At 38.7% G+C, this 12,196-nt stretch overlaps 1 protein-coding gene and 1 long non-coding RNA gene across 7 annotated transcripts in view; one reads left to right on the top strand and one right to left on the bottom strand.

Moving 5' to 3' along the window:
* Positions 1-12,196, bottom strand: part of TENM4 (teneurin transmembrane protein 4) — a 1,355,518-nt gene that overhangs the window by 413,335 nt on the left and 929,987 nt on the right. The window lies entirely within an intron of this gene.
* On the top strand, positions 2,418-7,670 carry LOC111925382 (uncharacterized). Of its 2 annotated transcripts, XR_015284883.1 has the most exons (5): positions 2,418-2,678; positions 5,694-5,820; positions 6,101-6,237; positions 6,854-6,968; positions 7,493-7,670. It is a non-coding gene; the product is annotated as an uncharacterized LOC111925382 (long non-coding RNA). The 2 variants fall into 2 exon arrangements; XR_002862215.2 differs by lacking the exon at positions 7,493-7,670 and having other exon boundaries at positions 2,440-2,678; positions 6,854-7,231.

Here is a 12,196-nt window from a genome sequence, read left to right as displayed (position 1 = left end):
GGGACCCCGGAACTCAATGCAGTACTACAGGTAGGGAGATTGGGCATAAACCAGAGCTAGTATTGTCATCAAATCTGATTAGGTTTGGATGTAAATAGTTGCAAATATGCTGCTTTGAGGAAATGAAGACACAGTCAGATAGATCCATCTGTTCCTCCTGAAATCTAGAGAGATATTTGTCTGATACAAGATGAAGAGAAAAATGGTACATAAGACAAGTGTCTTTTGGCTCATTTTAAAGATGCTTCCTCATTCAGTCATAAAACATTCTGACCCTTTGCTTCAGGGATGGTCAGAGGTGGATTTGTCTTCCAGGGCTAAGGAAAGGATGGTCTCCCTCCACTGTTTACTCGTAACTGGAGTGATCATGCTGGCATTTTGTTAGGCAAAATAGAGGGAAGACCATCACATTGATTAAACTCATTACCAATCCATTGTTAGTAAGCTTCATTGTTAATGATGACTTTTTTTCCCACATCAAAAGACACTTCGTGCCAACAGAGCATTATAATGAGGAGAGTTATGTTTCCCAGATCAAGGTTTTTGCATACTAAGATGGTAGAAGGGGAAGATACCTTCATGGGTTGGGAACTATATCAAGCAGGATGAGACTGCTCTATAAATTACATGCTGGACATGAGTTACACTAATCTCCATCACTAGAGACTCATTAATTAGACATTTAAGAGCAGACACATAAATAAAACATCTCCAGATTGTAGGCAGATTACATGCATGCATTCAGTTCTGTTATGGATACACTTTCTTCACGATTCATGCTACGTGACCACTGGTAAGATTTTAAAATTTAATACCCCAGGCTTGTAAGTCCAGAAAGTACTCCTCAAATAATCTACTGCCCATACTGATCTGAGTTAAGGCCAACCTATAAATGGTGCACCAGGCAATTGACTTGGATTGTCACTGTTTGTGGGGTTTTTTTTTGTCTTTTCTTGCCATTCTTCCGTTCTTCCAAGATGATATGAAACAATAACCACATTCTAAAAAAAAACAAAAAAAAAACCAAAAAACCAAACCAAACCAAAACAAAAGCACCCAAAAAAACCCCAAGAACATTCTTAACTTGATACTTAGTCCAGGAAAAAGAGTAATTCTTCCAGTGGATTAAAAGAACACCATTAAGCAGTTTAACAATACAGTTTTGCGAATGCAATAATATTAACACTTTAAATCATTGCAGGACCCTTACTTTCAAAAAATCCTGAAGATCTTTGCAAATTAAAATTTGTGGGGAAGTGTCATACAGCAATTGGAATTACTTGAGGAGCTCTGTGTGTACACTTAGCAGGAGTACAGTGAATACTATGAAAAAGGCCTGGTTAATGTTTTCTGTGAGTCAAAACAACCCACTGTCACAAAATTAATTCAATGCTTTAATATATATGTGATAGATTAAATATCCAGTTTGTCTAAGGAAGCAATTTTCAGTTCTTCAGCAGATCAAAAATCATTGCTCTTTATAAATTTTTGGAGATTTTCCAAATCTTTACAGCTTGGTCCATTTTATTTAAAAAATCAGTTTTGGTTGTGGTCCTTAATTATATAACTGATAAATATAAAAGCAGCTACCAAATATGGTGCTATGGTCACCAGGTCTAAAAGTCAGTTATTCTTTATAAACAAAATTATTTCAAGCTCTTCTTGCAAAGAAAGTCTTAGATTATAAATTTTCTCCAGGTTATTTGTAATGTGATTTTTCAAAAAAAAAAGTTCAAAAACTCTAAAAGAATTGAGGCATTTTAATTGTCCACAAGTACATGTGTTTGTTATTTTTTTTCCCCTTGAGCAGTTGTTTGTATGTCTGCTGTAGCTCTGCTTGACACAATATTTCTGCCCTCTAGTTTTTGGAATCTTAGGTGAATCCCAGTCTTATTTCACAGTTGCACGGCTTCATTCCTACTTGCTTCAGGCTAAGGGGAGCATGCCTGAGCAGAGCCTGAGCTCTCCCTCAACACTTCTTGGTATGTACATGTGGAACATGAGATGTGGATTTTACCAAATAACACAACTTTAGCTGTACGAATGAGCCAGGCGTGGAGGAAATTGTGACTCAGAGAGAAACTTCTGTAGTATTTCTTGGCTTCTTCAGGGCTGCTGTAACTGACTCATGGTGTGCAGCCATGCTGAAGACTGTGCACTAAACTGGGTGATGCTTTCACACTTGGTGAATGTCAGTACAATTCCACTGAGACAGAGTCAGTGGGGACGATGACTTGCACCTGGCTTTCCATCCCATACTCATCACTGGTCAGGCTGCACCTTTAATCCTGTGTTTTGGGACCCTCACTACAAGAAAGACATGGAGGTATTGGAGTGAGTCCAGAGAAAGGAAACAGCTGATGAAAATTCTGGAGCACAGGGCTGATGAGAAGCAGCTGAAGGAGCTGGGGGCGTTTAGCCTGGAGAAAAGGAGGCTCAGGGTGACCTTCTCACTCACTCACTGCCGTAGTATTAACTACAGCTACCTGAAAGGAGGTTTTAAATAGGTGAAGGTTGGTCTCCTTCCCCAGACAACAAATGATAGGACAAGAGGGATTGTCCTCTAGTTGCACCAGGAGAAGTTTAGATTGTTTATTAGGAAAATTATTTTGACCAAAAGTGTTGTAAAGCACTGGAACAGGCAACCCAAGGAAGTGGTGGAGTGACCATCCCTGGAGGTAATTTAAAGACATGTAAATGTGGCACTTGGGGACATGTTTTAATGGTGGACTTGGCAGTGCTGTGTTAAGAGATGATGATCATAAAAGCCTTTTCAAACATTTCCATGATTCTAAGATGGAGCATGCCCCAGACTATCTCTATTCCAGGTGAATACAAGTCTTGTCCCAGGTATCACATCAACCCTTTTACACTGCTGGGGCCAGGGGCTGAGCTCCAGCTGACTCACCAGTTCCTGACATTGTTTGGCTGTTGGTGTTACATGGTTTTGGTGTGGACCATTCCTGCTGGACCTCACCAAAACAAATCTGCTCTGGAGAATGTAGGAATAAGGATGTGAGCTTCTTGGTTTTGTCCTTTAGGCTATAGATACTTGTCTTTTAGGTGATAATTAAGACTCTATAAATATTATTTCTCTATGTTTTTGGTGTTGGGTTTTGGGTTTTTGTTTTGGTTTTTTTTTTAAACAGCATAAACACAGCTGTAGAGATCCCCAAACAAGCCGCCTACATCCAAGAGAAATTTCCCTGAGCATGCAATTCCCAGTTTCTTCCTTTTTTGTCTTCATATTAATATATTCATTTTTATTTACCTTTCTTATAATGTATATTCTATGGAAGCTGCACCATTGATCTGCTTTTTAAAATGCATTTGAGAAAGCCCTAGTTCTCTAGATGTTTTAATAACAACATTTATACTGCAAAGCGTAGTCCAAGCAGGTACCAGACCAGAGCAAGCACTTGTGTGTGTAAAACTAAAAACCAAACCAAAACCAAACCAAAGATCTTTATAAAAAATAGATTTTGTCAGGCTTGTGAATAATGCAAACAGTGAGCTGGATTGTGTCAAAACATAAACCAAGCAATTCTTTTTAGTGATGCAAATCTTCTGTAGCCAGTCTGAAGTCTCAGTCACAAAGGTTTTTCTGCAATATTAAAGAGCAGACCTTTCTTTCAGTGCAGAGTGATAAAGAGGCACTAAGCCCTGCTCTGTTGTTAGTCACAAGTCATTTTAATGTGGGTCTGTAACACTGTGAAAGGTGACCTGCAAAAGGCAAGTGGCAGGCTATAATTCAGTGCCTTGGAAGGTAACACTAGGATCTACTAGCTGATAATTGACTTTCCTGTTATACACTTATCATCTGTAACACTTTTAGACCCTCAGTGGGTCTTTGCTAGCAGTGTCTGTGTTAATCCCTGCAATGGGGATGGAGCAGTAAACTGTTCAGAGCATGGGAATGACTCTCCCAGTCCTTCTGAAAGCAGCAACAATAAACATGTTGCTGACAACCTGGCTCCAATTGCCAGTCACAGGCCACTAATTAATATTTTTTTATATAATATAAACACTACCTGGCCTCAAAATTGACTGGGATCCTGTTGTAGATGCACAGGGTAAGATTACTGCTATCCTAAAGAATTTATAGTATGACCAGCAAAGGCCCAGAAGAGTATTTGGGAAACACCACAGCATTTGTGCCCTGTTCTCAAACACCTCCTTAAGTGCTGACACGTGGCTACTGTCAGAGACAGACAGGAGATGAGGTGGGCTTTTGATGTGCTTGATGTGAGCTTAAGGGCAGCAAGAGAAAATCCATGTACTAAGGCCTCAAGTGATTTAGCCAGAGCCAGGTCAAGGGCCAAGCAGAGCAGAGAGCCCAGGGGTTGCAACCCCAGAACTGCTACAGTTCATCCTCCTCCCATCTCTGCAGACTCTCAGAAAGTCTCCTAAGACTTATGTGTGCTTTCTTTTAGAAGGAAATTCTTCCAGACTCTGGCAGGAGTAGTGACAAAGACAGTGCCTGGGTTGCTGGCACTGCTGCTCCTCCACATTTGACATTTCATAGAGAGGCAGGACCAGCTGCAGAAGCCAGCCTGGTTAGCAGGAATAACGAGGAGAACAGCGTGTACCTGCTCAGAGCAAGCAGGGATGTGTTCACAGATGTATTCCTGTTACATCCCACTTGTGGAGCTTGATATTCACCTCGGTGGGATGAGACAGCCTTTGAGGCAGCGCTGCTGATAGCAGCAGACTGCTGGCTACTTCTTGATACATGCAGAGGTTTAAGCAGCAAAGGAAGGAGAAGCACCAGAGTAGATTGAGAAGACAAAATACAGCTGGGAATTTCTGTACTGCTCCATTGTAACTTGGAGAAAGGTACCACCAGTGGAGGAACATGAGTCAGTGGCATTAATCTGTTTAAGAAATGCAAGAACAGACAAAACCTTGGCTTTGTGCTCTGTTGCTGCCTTGATGAAAGATGTCCCACCTGTGATTCCTCATTTACACTGTAATCCTCACCTGCCTTAGTGTGTATATTTTGGATACAGACTTTAAAGTTGTGATGATATCAATGGTATCAGGTTTTCAATAGAGTTTTCCTAGCCATACCTCATAGAAATTTGTCTCTGGTTTATTTTGTAAATCTGATACATGATCTCCTCCTAAGGCAACTAGATGGGTTTTCTTTTGGAGGGTAAGAAGGGAAAAAGCAAAGAAAAGGATTGGGAAGGTTTAGCGAAATCTACATTCAAAAATGCCAAATTGCAGTAGATATATGGACCCACTTTGTTTCTTCATTCTTCTTTGGTTGCTTTAACTGAATAATGAACTAAGACTGACTCTTAACTGGTAACTCTTTTGGAATGTTGAATATGTGATGAACCTCAGAGCATTAAGTTTTGTTATACTCATTTGCTACTATGAACCTGAATTTCACCAAAGCAAGCTCGTGACTCGAAAAAAATTGTCTTCAACGAGGCTCAGCTCTGGACTAGATAATGAAATTATAAATAACAGTCACATCTTCTGTAAAACAGTGAAAATATGTCTGTAAAATACACATGAATGTAAAAATTCACTTTTGGGGGACAGCTCAACTTGAACATCAGAATGTAGTTTAGAAGGACTGCATATGGATGCCTGTACACAAAGGAGAAAAAAAATTAAAAAGTATCTAGAAGTGGGCTGTGATCTTTTATTTAACTCCATCATATCTGTTTTCTTTGTGTTAGGCACCCCTAAATGCTTGTGAAGAACTGAAGCTGTTTGAAAACCTGATATCAAAATGAAAAACATTCTGCTACCTTGAATGCAATAATCAATATTGAGCCCTTTTACCATGAAGTAGCAGCTTTCAAGGTCAGTCTCACACTGGCAGTGTGGAGCCAGTGCAAGTCATTTACTTTCCTTTTTCCTCATGTGTCTGGAGTAAAATATGCAAGAGCTATACCTTTGTGATTTCTTTTTTTCCAATCAAATGAGATACCACAGTCCTGAAACTCAACCGCTTTCTCCCTTGATCCCTTCCCCCTTGAAAATGACTTGTTCCTCTTTATATGTTTCTCTTCTTGTCCCTTTTCTTTTAAACTCAGAAATTCCCCCACTCAAAGCACAGGATTTAGTAGCATTTCTCTTCCAGAACTCTTCAAGTTTTCTAAGTATTCAGGTTAAATCCATCAGTTGGAAGGATTATTTCTGACTTCTGAAGACTTCTGACTTCTGCAGTCCAAAATTAGGAGGATAAACTTTTACCTGCAGAATCCAAAGTAGAGCCAGGTTTGTATTATCTACTGTATATACCTACCTCAATCTTCTCAAGCATTGATGTGTTTTTGTATTGACAAATCACAAGCTAAGGGTCTCTGAAGATAGTTTCCTCAATAAATCATTAGGAAGAGGAGTCACTAAACCTAAGCTGGACTTTCTTATGAGAGCTAGAGTTCACTGGGAAAAAACAAGACAACTGATAGGCTTTCAGATATTTTTTTTCCTGTTCACTTGTAGTCCAAAAAAAAATTCACAGGAAGCTTAAATGACATTACAGTATGCAACTTCTTAAACCCATATCTGTTTAACTGAAATGCAGTTCTTGGTAGGGCTGGTAATTGGGGATTTTTTTTTGGTTTTGATTTTTTTGTCTTTTTTTTGTGTTTGAGTTTTTGTAGGTTTGGGTTTTTTTCTTTTTTTTTTTTTTTTTGTTTTTTTCTTTGGTTTGGTTTGTTTTTTGTTTTTTTTTTAAGTTTCTTTTAATTAAATTTCCTCCTTAAGGAAAAAAAAAAATCATTCTTTAGAGAGGCAGTCATTTGCAGCAGGGAAATAGTTAAAATTTGTTTGTTTTCTTATGTCTTTCACCTTCTGTGATAGGTTGTGTGAGAAGGTCTGTTCTGTTTAGGGAAACCAAACTGTGACAATCGTTTTGTTCTGGGACACAGTGCTCCTGTCTGGTGCTTTTGAAGATCTGGTGGCCTAAATTCAAGCACATCTGAAGGACATTTCTGGTTGCATGGGTGAAAAAGCCATTTTATTTCTAACTGGGCGTTTTTAATAAACTTTGTATATTGAGTAGGGAGTTCTAATGTCAAGGGATTACCCACTGAACACTGGGTATTTAATTCTCTAAAGCATGTTGGCATAGATTTCTATTAATACGTATTCAGACATATAGAATGAAATGCATGGAAAGTTTTATATATAATGCTGCATGTACAAGCAGTTGTCAATATATAGAAATATGCTCAAATGGAAATATATATTTATGTGTATATATAAAGCATGATTTGATGTTATTCATCTATACCACCAAGACCTCTTGCCATGATCTGGTTAAAATACCTCAAACCACTTTCATCATTATCATTAAAAAACAGCATTCAGGGAGTTAAATGGTCAAAATCTCTTGCCAGTAAAAACATAAATCTTCATAAACCAGGCCTGTACATACAGCTACACCACAAAATCTGTTCTTGTGTAGAGTAGGTTTATGCCCTCAAAGGAAAAGCAAGCCCTATGAATGTCTCTAAATTTCTTTTAGGTACAAGTGTAATTACTTTCCCTTCTATATGAGGAGCCACATAGGAATAATGCAGTCACAGCTTTTCAGAGCTACTTGAGGTTGTATGTAACCCATTCCCTTTCACTTGGATCACCTTTAAGATTTCAGTTCTGGAATTCTATCTCGTGTTCCCAAAGCACCATGAACTTATGATAAGGTAAATCAACCTTGTCCCTTAGGATAAGTAATCTACCCCAGGAAAGGCATTTCAAGACCTTTGGAAGTGCAGCAAAAAACCTGGCAGGTTAAGATGTGCTGTGCCTTAGTGGGTACACTTCCTTTCCTTGTTGAAGATGGCTCTATCAAGAGGTGAAGATCACTAGGAAAATGCTGTAAGTCTTTGAACAACTCTCTTCAGCTGCCAGAGGACATTTACGTGTTGTCCATGGTACTCAGTTATGTAGTGCCCTTGACTACAGTGCTCAGGTTCTCCTGCAACCTGCACAGAAGAGCAAGGAAAAGTAGACACACAAAATACTTTGCCCAAGGTCATTCTACTGGTTGAGGCTCAAAATTAGCGTTGAACTACTTGTGCTGTACCTTAGAGAACAACAACATTCAAATTTCACTGAAGAGAAGCTTCTGGCTAAGCAAGAGAATATAAGAACAGATCTCAAACTGGCCCATGTACAGCAGCTGAAGTCAAAGATGCAGCCAAGCTCTGAGCCTTCCCCACTCGTTAATGCTTAATTAACAGGTCATCAGTGAATGCTTTGTCAAAATTTTCATTAATCATGAAATTAATTTATACTTTGACTTCATTTCCATTTTGCTGAGAACGTACCCATTTTTGAGGCATTTAAACATATCCTGATTTCCTCTGAAGACACTGAGGAAAAAAGCTTATTAGCTACTTTTAAATTTGGATTAATAAACTTCTTAAAGTTCTCAACAAAGTTTAGCATTTCTTGATGGTTTTTTGCTTAAAGCAGGGATCATCACTCACAAAAAACCCAAAAAGGTATAACAAAGCCTAAAAAAGAATGGATTTATCTAGAATCCTCTATTTTATAAGCACAGATAGCACAAAAATCTACTGATTTTTTTACATCCCACATGATCTCTAACATCACACATAGCTCTCCTTTCTCTTGTGACAGGGATCACGAAGGACATATCCCTAAATGAACAAGGAACAAAGAGCTGTGGGTTCCTGTAAGGTCTCCTGCCATGCTCAGGCAAGTTCAATGTATCTGTGCCTACTTCTGAGGTCCCTTGTTAGGCTCTGCAATCCTACTCAGGCTCCCGAGACAACTCACCCTCTACCACAAAGCCCTTTCTGACTTGCTCCCATCCTTTATACAACAGAATTCATTTTCCCATTTGGTATTTTATTTTGATGTTCCAGGCATAAAAAAAGCAAATGGTTCCCTCAAGCCATTTTCTCTCTGTGAAACTGTGAAATAGCTTTGCAATTTTGGAGCAGTTTAAAATGCATTGTTATATTGAGAAAGAAGAGGGGAGGAGGGGGGAAGCTTCTTTTCTGACTCTCAGCACTGAATGTTATAGGAAAAATGGATTGAAATTCTTCAAATAAGGATTTCATAGCTTGTGCAGCTATCAAGGCGGATGGCTCCCTATTTGCATACTGCCATCTATATAAAAGAAATGAGACTCAACGGTTTTATTATAATTATATAGCTCGGGTTTTAGTATTAATAAACCTATTGTTATCACCACTGTCTTTCGAAAAAACCTCCACGTTTCTGTCATACAAACTGAAATATTGCAATTTATTTTTAAGGCACATACTAAAAAAGTAAATCCTTTCCAAAGATTCTTCTTGGTTTCTTGCTCAGCGCTGAACTAGGTTGCTGGAGATTATCACCAAGGGCTGTGTTTGATCATTGTGTTTTTCAATACTCCCTTGCTTCCTGAGTGCTTTATTTAAAATTCACAGCAGAGGGGAGATGCATACTTTAAAGATGGTATCAGTGCCATTTTCCATGGGACTTCAGGCAGTTCCTAGGTGCCTGTGTAGATGTTCTATTAAAATGGAGCATCCTTCATTGAGCCAAAAAAAGAGGTGACTGATAATTAAGGTGAAAATGCTGCTCTCCTGTCTACGCTGCAGAACTCTTATTGAACGTGTGAACTCTTATCAGGTGCCTTCTTATCTCTCCTCCTGTGCATCCTCTGCTGGAATCCCACACCAAACTCCCAGGACATCAGTGGTAGCTCTGCTCTTGGACATGTGAAAACACAATAGCTGCTGGAGTCTCCAGGGTGTGGCTCCTCAAGCACACTGGCCAGGGACATGGTACACAGAAAGCAAATGTAAAAGGAGAAAAATCAGTAGCTTTTGAGGCTGATACAATGTGTGACAGCATACTACTATATATATGTGTATATATATTGTTCATATATAACAAAGCTGTTGATTTGGTGTCACAGCCAGACGGAGACGTTAAGCCTCAGAGCTGAAATGCTTCAGCTTCAAGTATTCACAGGGACACATTCTGGTGAGGAAAAATAAGATTTTTCTTCCAGAGTAGAAAAATTTAAAGCAGACAATGTCTCAGAGATTTTTTTGTTTTTATTTTTTTTGCATAGGAAAACAGAATCCTAGCTTTTTCAAGTAGATAATACAAGGGAACTTTGTGGAGAAGATCACAGTCATAAAAGCAAGGGTTTATCTAAGCTAAATCTCTGCATGCCAGTCACTGCAACTTCAGAAATATCAGCAGGTCCTATTTGCCATCTCATGGCTGATCTCAATCCATTTCTTATGGGCACAGTGACAGAAGTGGGTTTTCAGGGAGAGGTTGGAGAAGGACAGATATTTGAGGTATTTGTGGAAGAAGGGCAGAGGCTTTGAACACCACAAGAGGTTTGAACATAAGATGATGTGAAAGAGAGCTGTCAAAAGACATGAAATGTGGATGAAGGAGAATGGGAAAGAGATTTTACGGCCAAACAACACTAAAGAAAAATTTCTAGAGCAGGCAGAGAACACAGGGAAATTATATGTCAGGGAAGGGGTTACTGCAATCAAGAAGAGAGATAGTCATGGCAACTTTCTTAAAATTATCAAGCTCACAAGAAGCTAATTCTGAGCATATGGCTGAATGAAACTTTGATAATACCCTTTTGTTGGGATTTTGCCCGAAGATCCTACTTGCATGCCTCTGGATTGTCAGAATTCCCCTTAAACACTGAAATTAGCACAATTGTAGGAAATGCAAGCCCTAAGCCTTTTAATTTTCTAGGAACCCATATCTTTAGACCACAGGTATATTTTTGAAGAAATATAGTGTAGAAGTTATTGGGCACATGACCCTTTTGTACTGTTTTTCATGGCAACCACATGACTGCAATGCTGTCTGATGCTTTGCTTGAACAAATTACCACTGAGATTTACTCCTCTCCACAAAAACAGTTCTAGCTCATTCTTCACCTACCATGAAAAAGACCTCAAGTCTAGATTTAGCACGTCCCTGCTTACTTGTCAGCTTGCATTATCCTGACAGAATACAAAAAACTTGAATGTATACCCTCTAGTAAAGAATTCACAGACTCCCAATGTGGGAAGGATTAAGCATCATAATAGCCAAACCAAACAATTTCTTAGGGGGTTCATATAAAGTCTGTCAAACATGTTCCATAGCTCTGAGAAGAAAAACAAATGCAAATGTAAATCACCTCTAGGAAAGGCAAATTCTTCTAGGTGTCCAAATGCACTAAATCAATCTCTGTATTTTCATTTGGGCAGAGTCCACAAGCTTTCACCAGCTAAAGAATCACAAGATGAAAGAGCGGACAGTTTGGCATGTTTGTATCAAAAGTTCCCAAGGCAGTTTACTAAACTGAAGGTACTTTAATAGAATTCAACTTAGCTGAAAGAACTTGAGCAAGGAAGGAAAAAAAAATAGCATTAAGGTTTGGACAACTGCTGAAGAAACTTCATCTTCCTCATCTTCTATAATCACATTTTGAGAATTTTATTTTTGACTTAACATGTAAATGATTGGAGCCAAACTGGCATCCAGTATAATATACAATTATTAGCTATGTCCACTGGAAGACTTAGCCAAAATGAACACAAGGTATAGACACTTAACTACAAGTTAGTTTGGAAGAATATGGAGTCATTGACTCTCTCAGGAAACAGCAGGTATGGCCGCCTGAATTACTGAAGAAACTGCACCCAACAGGCTAAAGGAGACCTTATTCTTTGTCATCTGCTCAGACTCTCTTAAAGCAACAAATTTCCTTCAGTATCAAAAAAAAAAGGTAATCACTGGAACAGTCCTTGATAAAGTGTCCCTGTTTCAGTTTCAAATTCATTGGTCTGTTCCTTCATTATGGGGTTAACTTGCATCACAAAGAAATACCCATGGTACTAAGTAAAATACATCTGCTAATAGAGGAACTATCAATGGAAGATACAGCAAAAACTACTGTCTGAAAGCAGAAGCTAATTAAATTCAGAATAAAATTGTTTAAACTCATAGAACAGCAAGAATAACAATAAACTTGCCAAAAGTTCCAGTAGAGTGACCAATATACCGTATTTTGGCATTGATTGAGAGATTCCCAGCCACACAAATACTTAAGATGTTGCAACTCAGAAAGGGCACTGCTCAGGGAAATGTTGCAGTCCTTGTGATGAAACAGATGCCAGTGGTGTTGCTATTATGGCTTTATTGACTATGAGTACTTTAACTTGTTCAAATATACAAT

The sequence above is a fragment of the Cyanistes caeruleus genome, chromosome 3 (genome assembly GCF_971803275.1).
Source record: "Cyanistes caeruleus chromosome 3, bCyaCae1.hap1.1, whole genome shotgun sequence".
Lineage (NCBI taxonomy): Eukaryota > Metazoa > Chordata > Aves > Passeriformes > Paridae > Cyanistes > Cyanistes caeruleus.
The sequence above is the reverse complement of the archived record's forward strand: the minus strand, read 5'-3'. Positions and strand labels throughout refer to the sequence as shown.